The following is a 19,196-nucleotide window of genomic DNA, read 5'->3' as shown; positions in this document are numbered from 1 at the left end:
AAATATTAGCATTGGAGTAGAAAATATGATGATTTTAAAAGGTGTTCCATTTTCTCCATAATTTTCTTCAGTCATAATTCTTTCTGCAAAAGTATTTCAGAATTCACAATCTTTATTGTGGTCCTATTTACATTAGTATGTAACAAGAACTATGCAATAATCAACATAATCTAGGAGTATGCAATAATCAACATAAAGTTCTTGCTGATATAAAGTGTTTGCCTGTCATAACTGCATCAGTTTCCTGTTCTGTTCTTAAGCATTTTGACAGATACCCACTCTGTGCCATCAGTGGCTTGCACTGAACTGTATAAAGGTGAAGCTGCCACAGTAACTTGTTTCAAAGAACTTCCAAATTTGACTACAATAGAATATATCCAGAGGAAAAGATACTGCAATTGTGAATATACTTTAAGAATAGCACTGACATTTAATATATTTTAAGGATAAAAAATACAAAACTTGATTTATTCTATTTGTATATTTCTTCTGTAAGTTATTTTCCCATGTTGCATTATTGTAAATATGAGAATGATCAGCAGTGTAGATATCTAGTGTTCAGGAATCTCTTACAATTGATTTTTAATATTTTAAGAACATTTATATAAATGGGGTATATTTCAGCTGCTATGACTCAGACTTATAACTGTGTTAATTTGGCCTTTTTCAAAGACTTGAAAATTCTGCAGGTAAATTGAAATGAGTCCATTCTTACACCATTCTCAGGCTCATAGGTAGAGTACAGCAGCAGGAATTAAGAGTCATAGAGCTCCTATAAGACTGATAACAAAGGATTATTCATAAGAAAATGTCAAAGAAAGCATTAAATACATCAAGATATGATAGGAATGAGTTATATTGACACAGACTTAGGTTTTTCTGCAAAGTGTTATCAGTTTCATCTTTGCTCCTCTGGCAACAAGACCACCAGACTTTCTGTACTCTATAATTTGCACCTCCTACTGAAGAAATTCTTGCTTAATAGGTCCTCTGTAAAATAAACAGAAATATTTCACCCAGAGTTTTCCTTCATATCATTAATAGTTACTTTCAATACTGCAATTCTATAGACAAAAGAGAATTGTCAGAAAATAAGTAAATTTTTTCCTTTCCTACTCTAAAGGGTATTATTTGTAATACCTTGAACCTAGTAGCTGGATTAGGTGCACAGTAATTAATCTAGGGTCTATTTTATTGATTATATGTTCTCCCCATTGGCATCTACTAATACGTAATTCAAATAAATATAATTTCAATTTTCAAGTACTTCAGATAATTTCTAATGTTTAAGATTTTTGTTGAGGCCATCATATTACCCACATCCAAGAGGGATAGAAAAAGCAAAGTAAAATACTCCTTGATTTTTTTCCCTGTGGTTACTGCTTCATATAGAACACTAAAATTAGTATTGATGTGGGAGATTGAACCTGTTTTAAATATTCTGCTTGTATTTTTAACACTTTTATTTAAATCTATATGGCTTGTCGTTTGATAGCAAATTTCACTGAGGAATCCCTTGCTGTTCTGTTTTAATCTCTGTTTTATGTCTATCATATAAAGGTATTTTGTTGTATTTACAGAATACATGATTGAACAGTACAGTCAAGAAGCCACATATCTGTATTAATCTAAAGAATCAAGACACAGGAATAAAGCAGAGGAGTATTCCAGCCTCCAAAAACTTTAAATTCTGATGCATGATAACTTTTTACAGATTTTAGGAACTGGTCTTAGGATATGTAAATCTGACTATTTTGAAGAAGAGAGCTGAAATATTCTACCTTGCTCTTCCTGTTGAAGTCATAATTGGGTTTACAGTCACTTACTCTCTCTTCTGCAGTAGCACTACCTCATACCAAATTATCAGGTCAGCATCTGCTAGCAGTTTTGTCTACACAACACTGAGCTACTGGACCAAAACTGTATCTTGGAGAGCTTCACTATAGGTATCCTAATTTTCTGCCCAAGTTAGATATTAATTTTTTAACATATAAGAGGTAGGTGTTCATAAGCAACAAGTCTCATTTGATGAAATAAATTACTTGCATTAAACTCTTATTTGGCAATGTGGTAAAAAGCAATTATTTTTTCTCCACTGAAAAAGGTGTCTGAAATCTTCAAGACATGTAAGAATGTATGATATGTCTGTATAATGTCACTGTCATAGTAGCAGTATATGAGTGGGAACAAAGTTTTAATAATTCTGAATTTATCACAGTTTTTAAAATAATTTTAGCTTGGAGGTGGAAAATTAATAAATGTGAATTTATTTAGTATTTTTAATTTACTGTATTGTAAATATTGTAAACATTTGTGTTCCCAAGTGTTATAAAAATGATTTCAGCTTCTGTTTAGGAAAATAGAAATCAATAAAGGAAGTCAGACATAGCAAATGACAATTTAAGGCCCAGTGACAGCAGATAGACCTGGGTACCTTATATTCACACACCTTTCAGTCAAGTAATATGTGTACTGCATTGGAATAAACTGAAGAAACTAGCAGCCAAGAGGACTTTGATCACTTTTATTCATAAATGTGACTCATATTTCAGTACCCACTCTTCTCTAAGCTACTGATCTCCCCTAAACTTCACAGTGAGTGCTCAATGAACTTAAAAGAGCCTTTACTCATTCTGCAAAAATTAAATACTTATGCTAGATCACACTAGTTTTTTTCTTAAATATCAGATACTGTCTCTTTGTTGCAGTTTTTGTTTCTTTTGTTGTTTTGTCCAATGTCCTTTGCATTCTACATAAAAAAATGTGATGGAAGATGAGTTTCTTTTTGTAATCACAGTGCTTTCATTAATTCAATTGTACAGCAGAAATGAACTTTTAAAATACTAATTTGCTTTCTGTTGATTGCATGGCAATTAAGATACTCTTTAAAATTAAACGTGATGAATACAGTGTCACAAATCTCCCTAGTTTTCTGAATGGAAAGCTAAGAAGAGTTCAGTTCTTCATAATAAGGATGCAAGGCATAGTAGGGACTGCCTTATTCTTTTGATTGTTTGTCATAAGACTGCAGCCATGTAAACAAAGCACTGGTAGAAATAAATGAATGCCTTTGGTCATGCTGTTCTTGTGCCAGCATGGTCTCACTGGATCGAAGATATGACCATTATTTGTTATGAATTTTGTCCAGATTGGAGCATAATGGGTGGACTCTGTGCAATCTGTGAAAGTTGTGTGTTACATGTTCTGGGTGTGAAATGAAGGCATGTGGGAATGTGTTTCAAACCTGCTGATGTAATGTGAGACAACTGCAGAAAATAGAGAGGGTCAACCTTGGTCCACTGTTCTCTGTATTGCCTGTTCAGCACAACCTCTGGAATGGACTGTGCCCTATGCTGCACCCAGGTTTACATAAAACAAAACCAAAACCCTAGGAAAGAAACAATACTCGACTTGAGGAGCTATTACTTGAAGGTGTAGTCAAACCCCTAGTTTGCTCCTGCTAGATCTGCTTTGTCATTGCCTTTTCCAGTTGAGCTGACTGGGTCCTTTTTCTAACTCTCTACAAGTCAGAACAATTGTTGACCCATGCAGAACACATACTGTGCTTCCCCCTCCAAGGATGAAAAGCAGCTTTGTTAGCTGTGTTGTCTCAGGTCTCCCAGAGGCATCATAAGTATCAGAGGCAGAGTAGTACCCAGAAGTTGTGGGAGTAGTGCTTCCTCGCTACACCTTTTTTGGCTTTTTTTTTTTAACACTACAAGAACTGTAAATAACGTTCCTCAAAACATCTCCATCTCTAGTTTCTCTAGGGAAAACTCTAAAAAAATACATTTCATATGGTCATTTATAGCCAGAAGTAGCAGTTTTAAAAACACGGCACGGAGGAAACAGGTGAAAACTGAATCTTTTTGCTTTCAACAGAGAGGGGTACTGAAAATCACTCTAAAAGAGATATTAAAAAAATAAAATTGGTTTAGATTTTAAGCTCTCTATGAAGTCAAAGATGACTTTCTGAAACACTGTCTTGTCTCCTGCCTCCTTTAAGTTAGTTTTGATAGGATAACCCTGGAGTTCAAATACAGGGAGATAGGTTTTTATCCTTTTATAATCATTTGAGATTATTAATTATATCAGCACTCGCTTTTTTCTTAGCAACATCAAACATACATATTGTAAGCAGTCATTACAAATTTACAGCAGTAGTCATCACAGAAAATTACCATTCTATGTATTATCAGATTTCTAAAAATCTGCAAGGTTATAAATATTTAGTTAATAAAAGAGGGTTGCCAAGAAAATACAAATACTTCAACAAGTATATTATTTAATTTTTTAGGGGATATATAAATAATGATTTTGAGAAACCAAGCATACTTTCTGCTTTTTTTCATATTTTTATAGTATACTTCTCTTTGCTCTTTCAGTAATTAAGTCTTATGACATTCCAGAAAACATAAATCCTGCTGAGATGTTTAGGTTTGGTGCTAACTATTGATGTACAAACAACATTAAAAAAAAAAAAAAAAAAAAAGAAGAAGAAATACACCCAGAATTATAACAAGCTGTTTTGCTTTTACCTTTGAAAGAAAATTGAATGGTAAAGTAGTATGGCCTACTGAAACTGTTCTAGCCTTGTTGTTAACTAGAACCTCCTTTTGAAATTCATTGCCTTCAATTACATTTTTAAAAGAATTTTAATTATGTGCCTGAAAAGAATAAAGATGCTTCAGGCTCCATTTGTTTATCGTGGAAGGCCTGAAAAAATGAGGACAGAGCTTCCCAGCTCATGCAGGGGTTACAGAGAGAGAGAGATGACTTTTAATTCGACAAGTTCAGAGAGATTTCTTAGTTTGACGCGCACAGCAGGGGGTCTTTGAGTGCCTGGCAATACTTCAGCATTCTGAGCTTTGAAAGTCTTTCCCTGCAGCAGAAATTGTATCAAAAGCCAGTGATAATATTCCCTGCAAGGTAAAGGACCCTATTGAAGATTTCTAGAGCTGTTTATTTATTCATCACAGTTTTTTCTTTTAGGACGTATAAGACGTATAGGTAAAAATTCACACAAATGCTAGGAAAATGAAATAAATTAAAAAAATAAATGGAGACCTCTCATTAATCCTTCAATTTTCCCTTAAGTTTTCCGTAGGCCACATTCACCTATAAAATTTCCTGTTGCTCCCTGCTATGTATTCTGCATGCAATCTTCACTTCAAATCTCAGCTTTTCCTCATTTTTATCAGAATTATAATTTTTGTCTGCCTTCTACCACCAGCTGAGCCCATAAGATGTTTATGGCCATTTCTTTCCACTAAACCCTTAAAGTGATTGATTAATTTTATGGAAGAACATTTTATTCCATAGGGGTCTTTTTAAATCTTATTTTTAAAGTAGATTTGAGATAGCTATTTCAAAGCCAAGGTTAAAGTGTCATTTATATTCCAGAGATCAGACTTTTAATGTTTTGACATTACGCTTATTTGAAAAGTATACACTGGTTTTGTTTTGTTTTGTTTCTGCAGCAGAGCTGGGACTGTGAGACTACGCCAGCCTTTCCCTTGTGTAATGTCAATGTCGGCTATCACTTTGGCAGAATCACCCAGCTCAGTGAAGACAGAGAACCCCTCCTTTCCTCCTGTTTTTCATCTGCTGGTGGCATTCCAAGTGACCTTCCCTCATAAATATTGGTGAGTGACCACATGGGGAAAGCAGCTCCTTTGTGCAAAAAAACTTGTTTCAAAAAGCTGTGTTGACCTGAGGGGTTTCCATTTTCTCAAAGTTTCAAAAAAAGCCACATATGCAGATGTTGCTGGGGGGGGGGGGGGGGGCAGGAATTTTTCCCTTATTTAAATAATAACTTGAGTTATTTAACATCACTGATTTCTCGAGTCTTATAAGAATTTATAGAACACTACCATGTGCTGACTATTCAAACTGTAAGAACCAGCCTTTCAAAATACTGCTTTACAGAGAGAAGTATTTCCTGAGAGTACAAAAGATTTTTCCTCTCTTGCTGTTACTTTCTCACAGCTAAGAGGTCTGGAATGCTATAAATTTATCATACCATCCCAAATATGTCAAGATGAAAGTTTCCCAAGTGTAGGAATTAAGGAAGATAATTAGAGGCCTTTTAATTCTAGGACCTTTCTGGTTTGGGAAACATGCCTTGAGTGAAATCACAGCACTGCAGAAATTCTGATGCCTTCAGGGCAGTCCAGGGATGGTGTCATAACTTTACTAGTTCCATAAGGCTAAGTTACGTAGTAGTGAAAAAACTTTTCAGGTCATTTGAGGCTATCACAGCAGATTTACCCTGCTTGAGATTAAGAGATTTTCACTCTTAAAACCAGATGTGTAGATAGTGAAATAGTCACCCGTGGCTCAGGAATATTTACAGCATCATAAAGCATAACAATATAAAGTACAGGAACAGATACAAATACATATTTAACCTAGCTTGGAACAGTTTGGAAGCTGTAAATAAGTGCAAGATCTAAGACTACAAATCATTTAAGTGTTGGTTACATGTGCTAAAACTAAGACACGGACAAGGAAAATCAGCTGTCATTGCATATTAAGTATGTATTGCAATCATTTCCTATTCAGACAACAGTGATTTATCATATATGACTATATGATATGTAATGTTAATTTTTTTTTCTTAACCATATGGGTACTTGAAGTATGTCACTCGAAAGGACCAGCGCATCTTCAAAAGAAGTATTCATAGGAGCATTATGGCATCAGCCTAATAAAATAATGCTTTTTGATTAATGGAACATTTTCAGGAAAAGGAAAGTCTGACGTACCTACTATATCTATGTCTCTGCTTAAAGAGTGAGCAGTGGTGCTATTTATAAGTTCCTGAAGTATGTGTTAGAATTGTTACTAATTTCTGTGATTACTTGTAATCAGAGGAGAAAGGAGAAAGAAGAGAGGAAGAAATTAGTAGAATTCCATAAATGTGTATGCTCTATCAGTGTTCTTTCTTTGTTTCTGTATCAATTTATGTGATGGAGTTGTGGCTACTTAGTAATTTGGTTATAGGTACACAGGTAAATCAGTATCAGGAGTGGTTTTGAGGATTTGGGTGAATCGCCTAGAACTGAAGTAGGTCTTCAGTCTTGGATGAGATGCTTGTAATAACAGCTTTAAAAAAAAGAAATGTATGAATACACTTGCTACAGCTTTTTGTCTAGTAACATTGTTGTGCTCAAACCCACATGCTGTAACATTTAGTTCAGTCACATATGATTGTAAGGCTGTGTACCATTTAAAATATGAAGCAATAAGAGGGCATTAATCTTTTGACAAAGACCTCCTTTAACTGTGTTTCCATTTTAAACTTCTCTGCCAACTCACTTTTTATATATTTAGAAGATATCTTATAGATTTACAGTAGCTTTATGGAATAACTTGTTGTTTGATCAGACTATGATATTTTGCATATGTAGCTGCTTTCTTTAAAAATGGGCAGGACAGAGCTATACAAAACTAACAATTAAGGACCCTGATTTTCTTTTTTTTTCATGTCAGGTTCCAAGTGTGGGCATACAGTTCACAACTCATTATATTAAGTTATGATGGCATTTTTTGAAATCTTGCAAGAGCAGCTGTATAATCATAGCAGATAATTGAATGATTATAAGTTTTATTGGTACCACAACAACTGCTTTATCCTCACAAGGAGAGTGAAGCAGCTTTGCAGAAGTTAGAATGTTACCTGAAAAAATCAAATACAATCATTACCATTTATCAGTACATAACATATATTTTAGATCAAAAAAAAGGTGACTTTTTTACATTTTACTACATCCACGTTAAAAATAATTGACCAATTATGCCAAAAATATGTAATAATTTATTTTTCTGTTTTAATTTCTTTTTTATACAACCATGTGGTTCAGTGTGATCTACCAGATGGTTCTAGATTCAGTAGTTCACTGCCCCTATTGCATTTTGCACAGATTTGATATTTTCTTCAAATTTGACATTTTACAAAGGGTAGAGGGGCTTAATTAAAAAAAAAAAAAAAAAAAAAAAAAAGAGGAGGCATACATTGATAAATATATAATTTTTTTAAAAATTAATTAAATTAAAATTAAATAAAAATTAATAACTAAAAATTAAATATATTGAATAAATGTAAATATTCCCTCTATGTAAACAAAGTGGAATAAAACACATTTTGGTTTTAACTTACTTTTTCAGGCTGGGCATAATCCGCTTCTGATTATTTTTTTTGGTTTTTCTTAAAACCTCAACTATTTATCATGAGTTCGGTAAAAAATTCCAGTGTAAATGCTAATACAGAACTTTTAAAGGCAATTTTACCCCTGGGAAGCTTGTAGCTCTGAACATTTATGAAGACACTTTCATGCAACCAGGTTCAAATATCCATTGAATGTGCGCAGTGCATTAACTTCCAGAAATATAAACTGTCATTAGTCTTAGAGAGTGTTGCTCTCCCGTAAGTAAATGACTTTGCTCTAAAAGAATGCAGATTTTTTTTTTTCAGTCTTTATGGGTTTTCTTAGTTTTGGTTTGTTTGTGGGTTTTTTGTATCTAAACTCAGGAATCTGATGAAATTTGGATCATATAGAAGTTGCATAGTTTGCCAACTACTAGAAACATGATGCTTGAGGAGGTAGAACTACTAAAGCCAGCCCTGTTTTCTTTGTGCTCTAAGGTCACCAATTTCAACTGCAACCCTGATCTCCCTATTCCCCTTATTACCTACCCTCTTTGCCTGAGAAACAATAAAGTTGTGCTTAGTCTGCAGCTCTCTGAATGCTGAGTAGCCCAGTCATCTCCTATCCGCATTCCTGTCCCTGGGGATATTCATTTAGATCTCCATCCTTGAAACTTGCAAGGGTCTTAATAATCTTTAAGTCATGCTTTTTTTCTCCAATTTGCTTAACACTTTACTTTAGTTGGATAATATCCAACTAAAGAATTGCTAGGTGAAGGAAGATAGGACATACATACAGACTGTAAGTTTAGCCTTAGGTAAGGCTAAAATATTCAGGCCTTAAAAAAGATAGAATACCAGGGATCCCCATCCTGAGATTGGGATTAAGAGACAGCTCAAGAAAAAAAATAGTTTCCACAAAGTTTTGGGGTTTTAATTAAACAGCAAGTTTTTGTCAATGATACTATCATTCTTAATTCATTTTTAGATATTTTCTTTGTTCAAATAGCAGATAAAACAAAATGATTCTTCCTGTCCAAGGTTTTTAAATTGAAAAGTATGTTAAAGTGAATTACTAGGGCTTACTTGAGATTTTACAGTGATTAATTAAGTTGTCCCAAATGCTCATGTGCAAGTCTAATTAACCAATGAGAAGTGAGAAGACTTGTTAGTGATTGTTTACATGAAATGTTTAGAGATGAAAGAAATTAATAAATAATTCTGGGTTATAAAATATAAATATAAAATCACAAAAATGCTGGTAAATACTTGAAAAACATCTGCATTTCCTATGACCTGTCATAAAAATTAATTTTAGTACATTGCTAACAAAATAGAATAAATTATATGCACATGTGAAAATCATGAACATACGTTATTCCTTTTCTAAGGTAAATATAATTTTGACTATATGATTTGTTTGAGTACAAGGAAAACTTTAAAATCTGAATGGTGTTATTTTCTCTGTGAAAATATGAGGCAATCTAAGTTTACTCCTGTGTAAAGGAAGTAAATGAGAGGGCTCTGAAGAGATGGCAAAAGCCTTTTGAGTGACAGCATTTAGGAAGCACAAGCTCTTCATATGGTAATACTTTCAGGTAATTCAGTAGCTGTCTGATACGCTATTCAAACATCCAGGTCAAAGTTATTATGCATATATTCTTGTTACTTGGTTACAATTACACAGCAAAGTTAAAATAAAGTCATTGTTATTGAGATGTCTTTTTGCAAGAGGAGGGAAGAAAATATTTCATTAATTTGTTTTCTGTTGTTTGTTTCTCTTTTTGCTTTCTATTTTATGTCAAAAGAAATTAATTATTATTTTAATTTTAGTTCAGACTAGATGCACTATTAACTAAAGATTTGTACTTAAGAAACTGTGAATTTTATGATTTTACAGTGACTAATAAGAGACTTGTGTATAAGTACCACAGAGAATGATGACATCACCTAGGTTTCAAGCATCTGCTACTTGGACTGTTACCCAACTCTGTATTACGTACTGTGAACTAAATGACAAGTTTCAGCATAAAATGCTAAAAGGAGCTGTGCCCTAAGTGTTGGCACAAGAGATGTACCACAAGTCTCACCATTTTGAGCTACCAAGCGGCATCTTTGTCAGAGCAGGAGTTGCAGCTGACTAGAAATAAATATGAGAACATTCACAAGGTTTAGGGTGCCCAGATTAATAGCTAAAGCTTTAGCTCAGTTGCCAATCATAGCCTTAGAATTCTGTCTGTGCTATGTCAGTCTGTGCATCTCTGGTGGCATGCATGGGCTGTCCCACCATGGGATCCTAAGGGAATCAAGCTTCTGAACAAGTTCCATTTAGACACACAGTCTAGACACCATTCTTAAAGAAGTCTCCTCTGTTCATCACTAATGTTGAGAAACTTTAGGAAATGAAAGGGAATAGAAGGATCAGAGGAAACACAACTGCAGCCTTGTGGTTAGTACAGTCTCTATAGAGAAGAAGGGAGAGGTTCCAGTCTCAGTTTTAAGGACTGCTCATGCATTTTTTACTGAATAGTCATTGGAAAAAGACCTTTCAAATTAAGAGATTGACGTTTTGTAACAAAGAGAATGTTGACTTAACGAAGGTTGTCTAAAACTCACATAAAATAGAATTAAGTTTTTATTTGGTTTTGTATGTTATAGATACAAGCCTTTGGAAGCAAATACACTTTTTCAACTTTTTTTTTTTTTCTTTTTCTAAATTTACTGATAAGGAAAAAAGATATCTTCTATATCCTACAGTGCACTTTGCTTCACATGAATCCAGGGATTCCTGTTGGGGACATGAATCATTCAATTAGGGCTTTTTTTTCTTCCAATCTTCTTCAATCTCCTTCTGTCAGGTATACAGCTTTTCTATTCATACTTTTCTGTTTGCTTCACAAAATCATGATTAAAAGGCATTCTGTACCCTTGACTGTGTAATATTTAGGTAGAGAAACTTTACATCTACATTATCAAAGTGGTCTGGCAATAGTCAGATTTCCTGTGAAGCAATTCCCATTACTTTGGTGTAAATTGCCTTCTGGTTTTGAATACATACCAAAACAGTAAAAAAATATGTAAACAAATAAAATGCAATTAATAGACAAAAATGAGGAATTTAAGGCCAAGGAGTTGTTTTTTTCAGTACCAGTTGTTGCTTTTATTCCTGGTAACTACTGGTTGACATAGCCATTCTATTACTGTTAAAGCGAAATGAATGGAGCATCAGTTTGCACTTAGACTTTTGAATCATCAGCGAGCTGTGACCAGCTGACAGCAACCAGCAGCCAAACTGAAGGTTTGCCAGCCAGCTGCATCTACCTTAATAAGTTTCTTGAACTATATTCTAATATAAAGTTTGATAAATGTTCAAGCAATCTTAAGCAGACATCAGAGATTAAGATACTTTAAAAGAATTATATTGTTTTACTGTCCCACTTCAGGCACTTGCAAGGTGTTTATGATTTACAGTTTTATCCATCTATGTCTCTGTTAGACTATACACAACTGTGTTACCACATTTTACAGTCCTATCTCAGGAACTGAATATAAGATGTGCTAAGGTAGCATTAGCACTTGCAGACATAAAGGACTAAATCATAAAGGTCTTTCTCTCTTATGTGTCCACAGCAATATATGCTAACCAATTTTCACCCCGGTAATTTAAAACATGAATTTAAGCATATCTGGAAATCAGATTAGCCCTCAATCAAATTCTCTATTCTGCTAGTGCTAAACTTGTCTTATTTCCAAGACAATCCAGTTTGTATGTGCTTGTACAGCCTCTGTGGGCTAGTATAAAAGGGAAATTCAGACAGACACAAGAGCCAGATTCTGTCTTCATGGCAAAGTGTCATGGCAAATGGCTTTATACTTAAAGAAAATAGGTTTAGATTTAGATATTTAGATATTAGGAAGAAATTCTTTACTGTGAGGGTGATGAGGCACTGGAACAGGTTGCCTAGAGAGGTTATGGACTCCTCATTCCTGGAGGTGTTCAAGACCAGACTGGATTGGGCTCTGAGTAACTTGGTCTAGTAAGAAGTGTCAATGTTCATGGCAGGAGGGTTCGAACAAGAGGATCTTTAAGATCCCTTCCAATCCAAATCTATTTCTCTACCTTAGAAAAAGAAAGAAAAAGGCTGTTTCCCTCTCAGTTAATTTTTACATATACTCACATGCCAGGTAAATAAAAATTGAAAATTCATACTAAAGATCTTTATCATACTAGCAAAGAAAACTTGTGTTTTTGTTGATGGGGTCTAATCAGAGCCATATAAGGTTATAGACATACTTTATGCTTTACAGTTTTCTGATGCCAATATTAATAGTGATTTTTAAATACATAATTGATTTGTATGTTGGTATGAAATACTGAAATTAAATGTACATATCAACTAAAAAGACAATAATAGAGAAATTAAATGGATAATTTTATGTCTCCAGGGCTAAATGAGCTATCACTCTGGTTTAAAATTTTAAAAACTGTAGATAGAAAATTTGAACATGATTTTGAACACTGAGGAACCTATGGCTTATTTCAGATTTGAAAATTCACTTAGCTCCATGAAAAGTCTCAAAATTGTTGTCAAGATTTTGCCTCAGTAGTGAATGTTACATTCATAGCAAGCTAAGGTTCTAGTCTTGAAGCTATCCTAATTCCTTAAAAACTTTCATGCAGGTAAAATAGTTTTCAGCTTGTGGGGGGTTATAAAGGCAAGGCCTTTGCTCTATTGAAAAGCACCCTTACTGTGTTAGGGCAGAGCTGTACTAGGGGAATACTGAGGTCAAACTAGCTTCAGGCATTGGTAAATGCTAAGTTACCAGCAGCTGAGCTCTCGGAGGATGTATTTTCCCATCCAAGTGTTTCTTTACTTTCTCGCAAGAGAGGAACTGGATTCAAATAAATGCACATTTAAAAAAAATTAAAAAAAATAAAAAAAATTTAAAGAACAGAAAGGCCCACAAAAAATTCTTTCTCTGAAAAACTCCATAAATGTTTTATTTAACTGACCACTTCTCACTTTTTCCTTTAAAAAAGAAATTAGCTGATAATATCCTGGGAAATATTTGTGTTAAAGGTCATATTAAACAAAAGTCAAATCTAGACTATCTAAGAAGTCTGGAGAAGATGTTTAATGCAAAATTTTGTGGAAAAAAGATGTGTGTCACTGCAGGTCATCTCTGAATATTCTTGTTGGGGTTTCTCTGTTGGATATGCAATCTCAGCTAAATGTTTTGAAGAGAAGGAATCAAATAAATTGTCCTATTTTTGGTCTTTCTCATCTGTATACAGTTGTGCAGCTCTAGTAGACCTGAAAATTGCCCAGAGACAAACTTAAAAAATAGAGTGCTTTTGAGGCAGAAAATTGCTTTTCTGCAGCATGGTCTAAGGGACAGGATGTGACAGGAGGACAAGGAGTTGTCACTATCTAGTGATATTGTAAGGCATATCTTACATAACAAAAAGGATCATTTGTCTCTTTTTTCTTTCATTTTAAACTACAAGAGATTTAATTGAAACAGTTGGAGGTATCACCCTTAAACCAAGAATGAGCCATTATAATTTACAATTAAAACTGAAAGTTCCCCCCTTAACCCACTTGTAATAGCTACTCATTGCAGAGTGCATATGGGGTAGATGCCTGTCCACTATTTTAGAAGCCTTATTCTCAAAAGAAAGAGGAAAAAAAAAAACACCTCATTGTACATGCATGTCAAATATTAGCGTGATTCTTGCAGTATAATAAGAAAAGAAAGTGGTTTGTGCTTTTGATTAGCCTCTTGATGTTTCAGGGTGGTTTTGTATGGCTTAATTTTCCTTTTTATGGCAGTTTGTACATATAAAACAAAATGAGGAAAGGAGGGGAGGGGGAAAGAAATGTGCCATTTATATACCTAGGATATGAGGCCTCCTTTGGGCCCATTATACATTAATGGGTCAGCTGAGATTTATTAGGATATGTATATTAATCTTTATACACATTCACATACTATAATTGTTCCTTTGGTGCTATAATGTGATTAGCTGTGAATTTGTGCAATATTAACAATAATATGGATTTCCATATTAGAGAACAGTAATAACAAATGGTTATTAAAAATGCATGTAAAGTATGGGATGTGAAAGCACTTCTAAATTCTCAGTAATCTGATTATGTTCTGTTGTTTTTAAATACTAAAATGGTTAAGTCTTACTGTAAAGTAAAACCTAGTATGAAAAAATCAAAAATTTTATGTTACACAGAAGTGAACAAATGAGTCTAAAGCTGTCTTAAAGAAAGATTAGTGTCTGTTTCTCATAGACAGCTGAGATGTGGATTTTTGCATTATTATTATTTGAATATGTAGCAAAAATATAATATAGAAGGTAACAGAATATTCAGCATTGATACCTCACTACATCAAAACTGAAGGGATCTTCCCTCCTCACATCTGTAATCATATGATAATAATTCCACATGTAAGGTAATCATTTTGTGCTTTAAAGATATAGTACAGCAGGTATATTGAAAGGAGAAACTATTAATTTTAATTTTGTGAAGCTAATTTTTTAATTATTATTATCTTGAGCTAATTATTTTTTTTAATTTCTTAAACCGTAAAAAATAAAGCAACCACTTTTTCTTTGGATAGTTTGTGACAATAGTACCCTCTGTGGGGCACAGGGTTGTGCACACTCACCTGTTTCTCTCCTTTGTTTTGTGATTGGATATAACAGATGCTTATAACATGATACCGCCACGGGAATGGGCTCAATCCCTGTATGAGCCATTCGCTTAAGAGTTGGACTCCATGACTCTTGTGTGTCCCTTAAAACTCATAATGTTTTGTCATCTGTGGTCTAGAATTTCCTGGAGTTGGGTTTGAGAGAGACAGACAATGAACATTGAGAGCTTTTTATATTCTCCTCATAAAATACATACTTCTTTCTCAAAAAGTTGCAAGGTTTACTCTCAAGGTATTTTCATAGTGACACTCTTTGAGTAAAGGTTTCTTTACACTCCTTCATGACCCCACAGTGGGAAGGTATCTTCTTTGACCCCTCTTTCCTGAATCATAAATTCTTATCTGTACCTTGTGTATATCTGTGGGAATACAAGAAATTTCTGTTATGTGGCTTCTACCATTTGCCATGTAGACTTAAGATTCAATCTTTGATTATTTCCAAGTCTTGGTAGAATCACAGTTCACACTTTTCTTTCATCTGATTTACATTTTAAGATTTATTAATAGATTACACTTTGTAAAATATTACCACAATGACTCATTTTTATCTTCATCTTTTAGAAATGCTCCATTCCTAACTCCAATGTTTCTGGTCCTACAGAACCCAATTTCCTGATAGGATGAGCCCTTGATAAACACGAGGTAAAACAGGGATTTTTTGTTATGTACTTCAAAGGTATTCTTTAGTATTTTTTTGTTTTTGTCATTTTATTTTATTTGGACATACAATTTTCCCATATTTCCATTGTATCCTTCAATATTCAAAAATCCTACCAAATAAACCATGTTAAGCAAGTTAGGGGTATGATTTCTAGCTGGTTTATTTTCATACAAACTGTATAAAAAAGTCACCTACCTTATTTCTGCTCATGGTATTATGCAATTTAAGTAAAGGGAGTTTTGTCATGCATTTTACATGAAATGATGAGTATTCCATTGTATTCAAATGCTTGTGGAATTGCTGTAAAATGACATACAGCAGGTGGGCCAGTGTCATTTGCGAAAGTCTCTCTGAGCTGCAACTTGAGCTGCTGCTGTTTCTCACTAACATACCATACAGCTTCAAGGCAACTACTCTTCTGCTTAGCTATTGCATTTTATTTTGCTGTAAATAAATACCTATTTTCAGTTCTTGTTTGTTCTCCTATTTGCTTCTGCTTATTAATTTGTGACTGCAAAAGGAAACAAAAAAGGTGACCATAAGAAGTATAGGTCACTCAGTGTAGTTTCAACAACAAGGACAGAGGTAGTCCATGGCTTCTATTCAAAGTGTCTTCTCTCATGTTTGATTGGACTTGAAGGATTTTCTTCTATCTTTGTGTTTTTGTATTTTAGTTATGTTACAGATAAAGCTGTTGTAGTTTAGCTATAGCTGTTGCAAAGTTCCCCTCAATATTTTACACAGTGCTTTCTCATAATTTTAATGACAGATTTGGGAATGTGTATAGCCAGGTACTGAATCAGTATTGTCACTTACTTACCATTATGGATTAAAAACAAATATTGAAAAGTAATCTAAACTATAACAATAATTATGTATATGCATTATAAAAATATATTGGAGAAATAGCTTAAGAGCATTTCAAACTTTTTAAATTACTGACATAATTAGTGTTGGAAAAAACCCCAAACATTTTATGTAATGAAATTACACAATCTGTTCTTTTGAATTTGAATTTCATTGTCTGTTTTGTTTAAATTTTCAGTTATATAATCTGGAGAACACCATTGTATAATTATGAACAAAATGTTTTAAATAAAATTAAGTAGAAAATTAGAACTCCTTATGATGGAACATTGATTACCCAATTATATTTTTATCATGCTCTTCTCTTCAACTGTGAAATTTTAAACTAAGATATTCTTTCAGAAACTTTGGGACTTACATTTCCAGAAGTTAGAAAATTATATTTTCAGCTGTCTCAGGTAGTTTTGTTGCTTCAACTGAATGAACACCATTAGTTTGGATTCCCTTGTTTGCTATCTCTAAATATCTCATAATCTTTACAAAATTTTAAACCAGGTCATAATACCTCTGAAATTAAGCCATTTTCTTTCCCTGGATGAAAACACACTGAAGTCTTTGCAAGCAGCGCAGGATTCATTGGCTTAATACTCCAGTGAAAATCCACTGCTTCGTATTTACCCTTATACAACAATTTCAGTAGGAATGTTTTTACATGATGGATCTTTGATTTTGAACAGTTTATTAATCTTTACTTCTATTACATTACATAAGCATTTTTATAATCATAGTAATTATAATATTAGCACTATCATATTTTGAAAGTACCTCCTTGTGTCCTGACAAATTTTCCTAGTGTTGCAGCAGAATTTTTGTCTGTTGAGTTGCCATTTCCAGGAAAGGGAAGTGGCATTTTTGAGTTATCTGAAGACATTTGCTCAGAAATGTTCATTCTCTCTTAGAGACTATACTCAGCTAGTTCTACTTAAAGTACACTTCACTGTCTTCGTGTGGTTAGTAAATCACAGCTCTCTTGAACATTAATGATTTTCAAGGTAGTGGAGTATGCATTGTGGCCCATCCTTCTTCAGCAATTGCTACAGATCTCTGCTGATTATCCAGCCTGAGTTTGAGTATTGCCTAATGTGTCAAATGCTGGTACAGTTGCTCAGAATATGTCAGTCCAGAAGAGTGGGACTTAAGGCCATTAGGAAGCATTGTGTACTGGTAGCTGGCCTTAAAGACATTCCATTTCCTCTAATCTCAGAACACTCTGGCACGTCACTTACACTTGGCAAACAGAACGGATGTTTCTGCGGTAGTCCTTGGGGGCGAGGACAGAGATGTTTTACACAGACCCTTTGGAACAGCAGAGCCACATTCAGTCACTACGGAAATTCACAGCGGTCCCTTACTGGTAGTTGTGCCACATAATTTATACAACAATCACCTTTTAAAATGTGTGAGCTTTCCTTGATGACAAAATTACAGTTTCTTAGTATTCTTAACAATACTGCAAAAGAGACAAAGTTATCTAAAACACAGCTGGAAAATTCCTATGCATTATTTGTATAGTAATTTAATTTGAAAATGTGACATCTCTATTTCCAAAAATAATGATAATTTTTAAATGTTCAGAACTTACTGCAGATGTTGAAATGTCTAAGTTCAAAACAAGTTAAAACTAAGCCACACACTGAAAATTAATGATGTTTATCTCTGATTTTTAGATGTGCAGTTGTGACTGTATGTAGCAAATTAATCAAATTGCAACAGTTCTACTACAGAACTTAGGTCTGATACTTGTACAGCTTAGGCAGAGAGGAGAGGGAAAAGGATAAAAATTCTGAGTATATAAGTACATAAATATTTTCATATAAGCAAATTAATGCATTGCATCTTATTACTCAGAAGATACTTTGTCATGCTGTGTAGAATAATGCTTTTTGTTTTTTTCTATCTTCCCTTCTTCTTTCTTCACTTCTCTTTTTCTATTGTCTTAAATTACTTTGTTTTAAAACCACTGACAGTTGCTGACTCTACAATAATAGGAAGAAGTCGTTTCTATGCTTCTAATGGACCAGATTTTCTGAAGCAGTGATCTGTCCCAGTTTGCAATACAGATTTAGGAAATTACCTAATCAGTGCCTTTCACATGATCACATGCATTAATTAATTTTCAACAGAAATAATTTGAGATCTCTATCAAGATAGTCTAATAACGATATTTTTAATGTGTTTGGTCATTTGTCCTACTTTTACCTAGATACTATGCAATACTAGGTAAAGTCTCCTACTTTCCACTAAAACAACTTACTTCATGACTGAAAACAAAATTATACATCTTTCCATATTTACATCTATAAATTACTTCTTTGGAAAGAGGAATGTAAGAACAGATACATTTAAATCTGCAAGTTATTTTCAAAATTTTCAAATGCTGTAATTTATTCTTTTTCTTCTATCTTCTTTTAGTCTTCTAGCCTAATTTAATTTTTTTTAAAGCATTCATATTATTTATAGCAAAGAACAGAGTGCAATGTATTTAGCAGAGAACTGTAGACTCTCAGGGTGAACAAAAGAAAGATAAAATGTCTCTTGGTTTTTCAACTCTTTTCTGTCAGAATAAAATCTGACTCAGTGTGGAGACAACCTACATGCAGCCTTTCTCCACCCGCCTACCAACCCAATGGAGTTTTCTTTTGACTCAGCTGGATATTGCTGCTGCTTTCAGATACAGAATGATTTTCTTTGATTTTGTACTGTATTACTGGATAAAAAGCAGGGAGGGAGAGATGAGGCACACAGTAACTACATTATTGTCACATTCACAGCTTGACCATAATCTTGTGG

General features: G+C 33.7%; 1 protein-coding gene across 39 annotated transcripts in view; it reads left to right on the top strand.

Annotated features, from left to right (window-relative positions):
- TENM3 (teneurin transmembrane protein 3) overlaps window positions 1-19,196 on the top strand; it is a 1,292,556-nt gene that overhangs the window by 494,475 nt on the left and 778,885 nt on the right. For 36 of the 39 annotated variants that reach the window (XM_072927763.1, XM_072927759.1, XM_072927755.1 and 33 more), the window contains one exon: window positions 5,481-5,645. The gene's annotated coding sequence lies outside the window, so the exon portion shown is untranslated. The remainder of the gene's footprint in view (window positions 1-5,480; window positions 5,646-19,196) is intronic. The other 3 variants (XM_072927766.1, XM_072927749.1, XM_072927764.1) reach the window with 1 other exon arrangement.

The sequence above is a fragment of the Taeniopygia guttata genome, chromosome 4, assembly GCF_048771995.1.
Source record: "Taeniopygia guttata chromosome 4, bTaeGut7.mat, whole genome shotgun sequence".
NCBI classification, from domain to species: domain Eukaryota; kingdom Metazoa; phylum Chordata; class Aves; order Passeriformes; family Estrildidae; genus Taeniopygia; species Taeniopygia guttata.
This window is presented reverse-complemented; position numbering and strand designations above follow the sequence as displayed.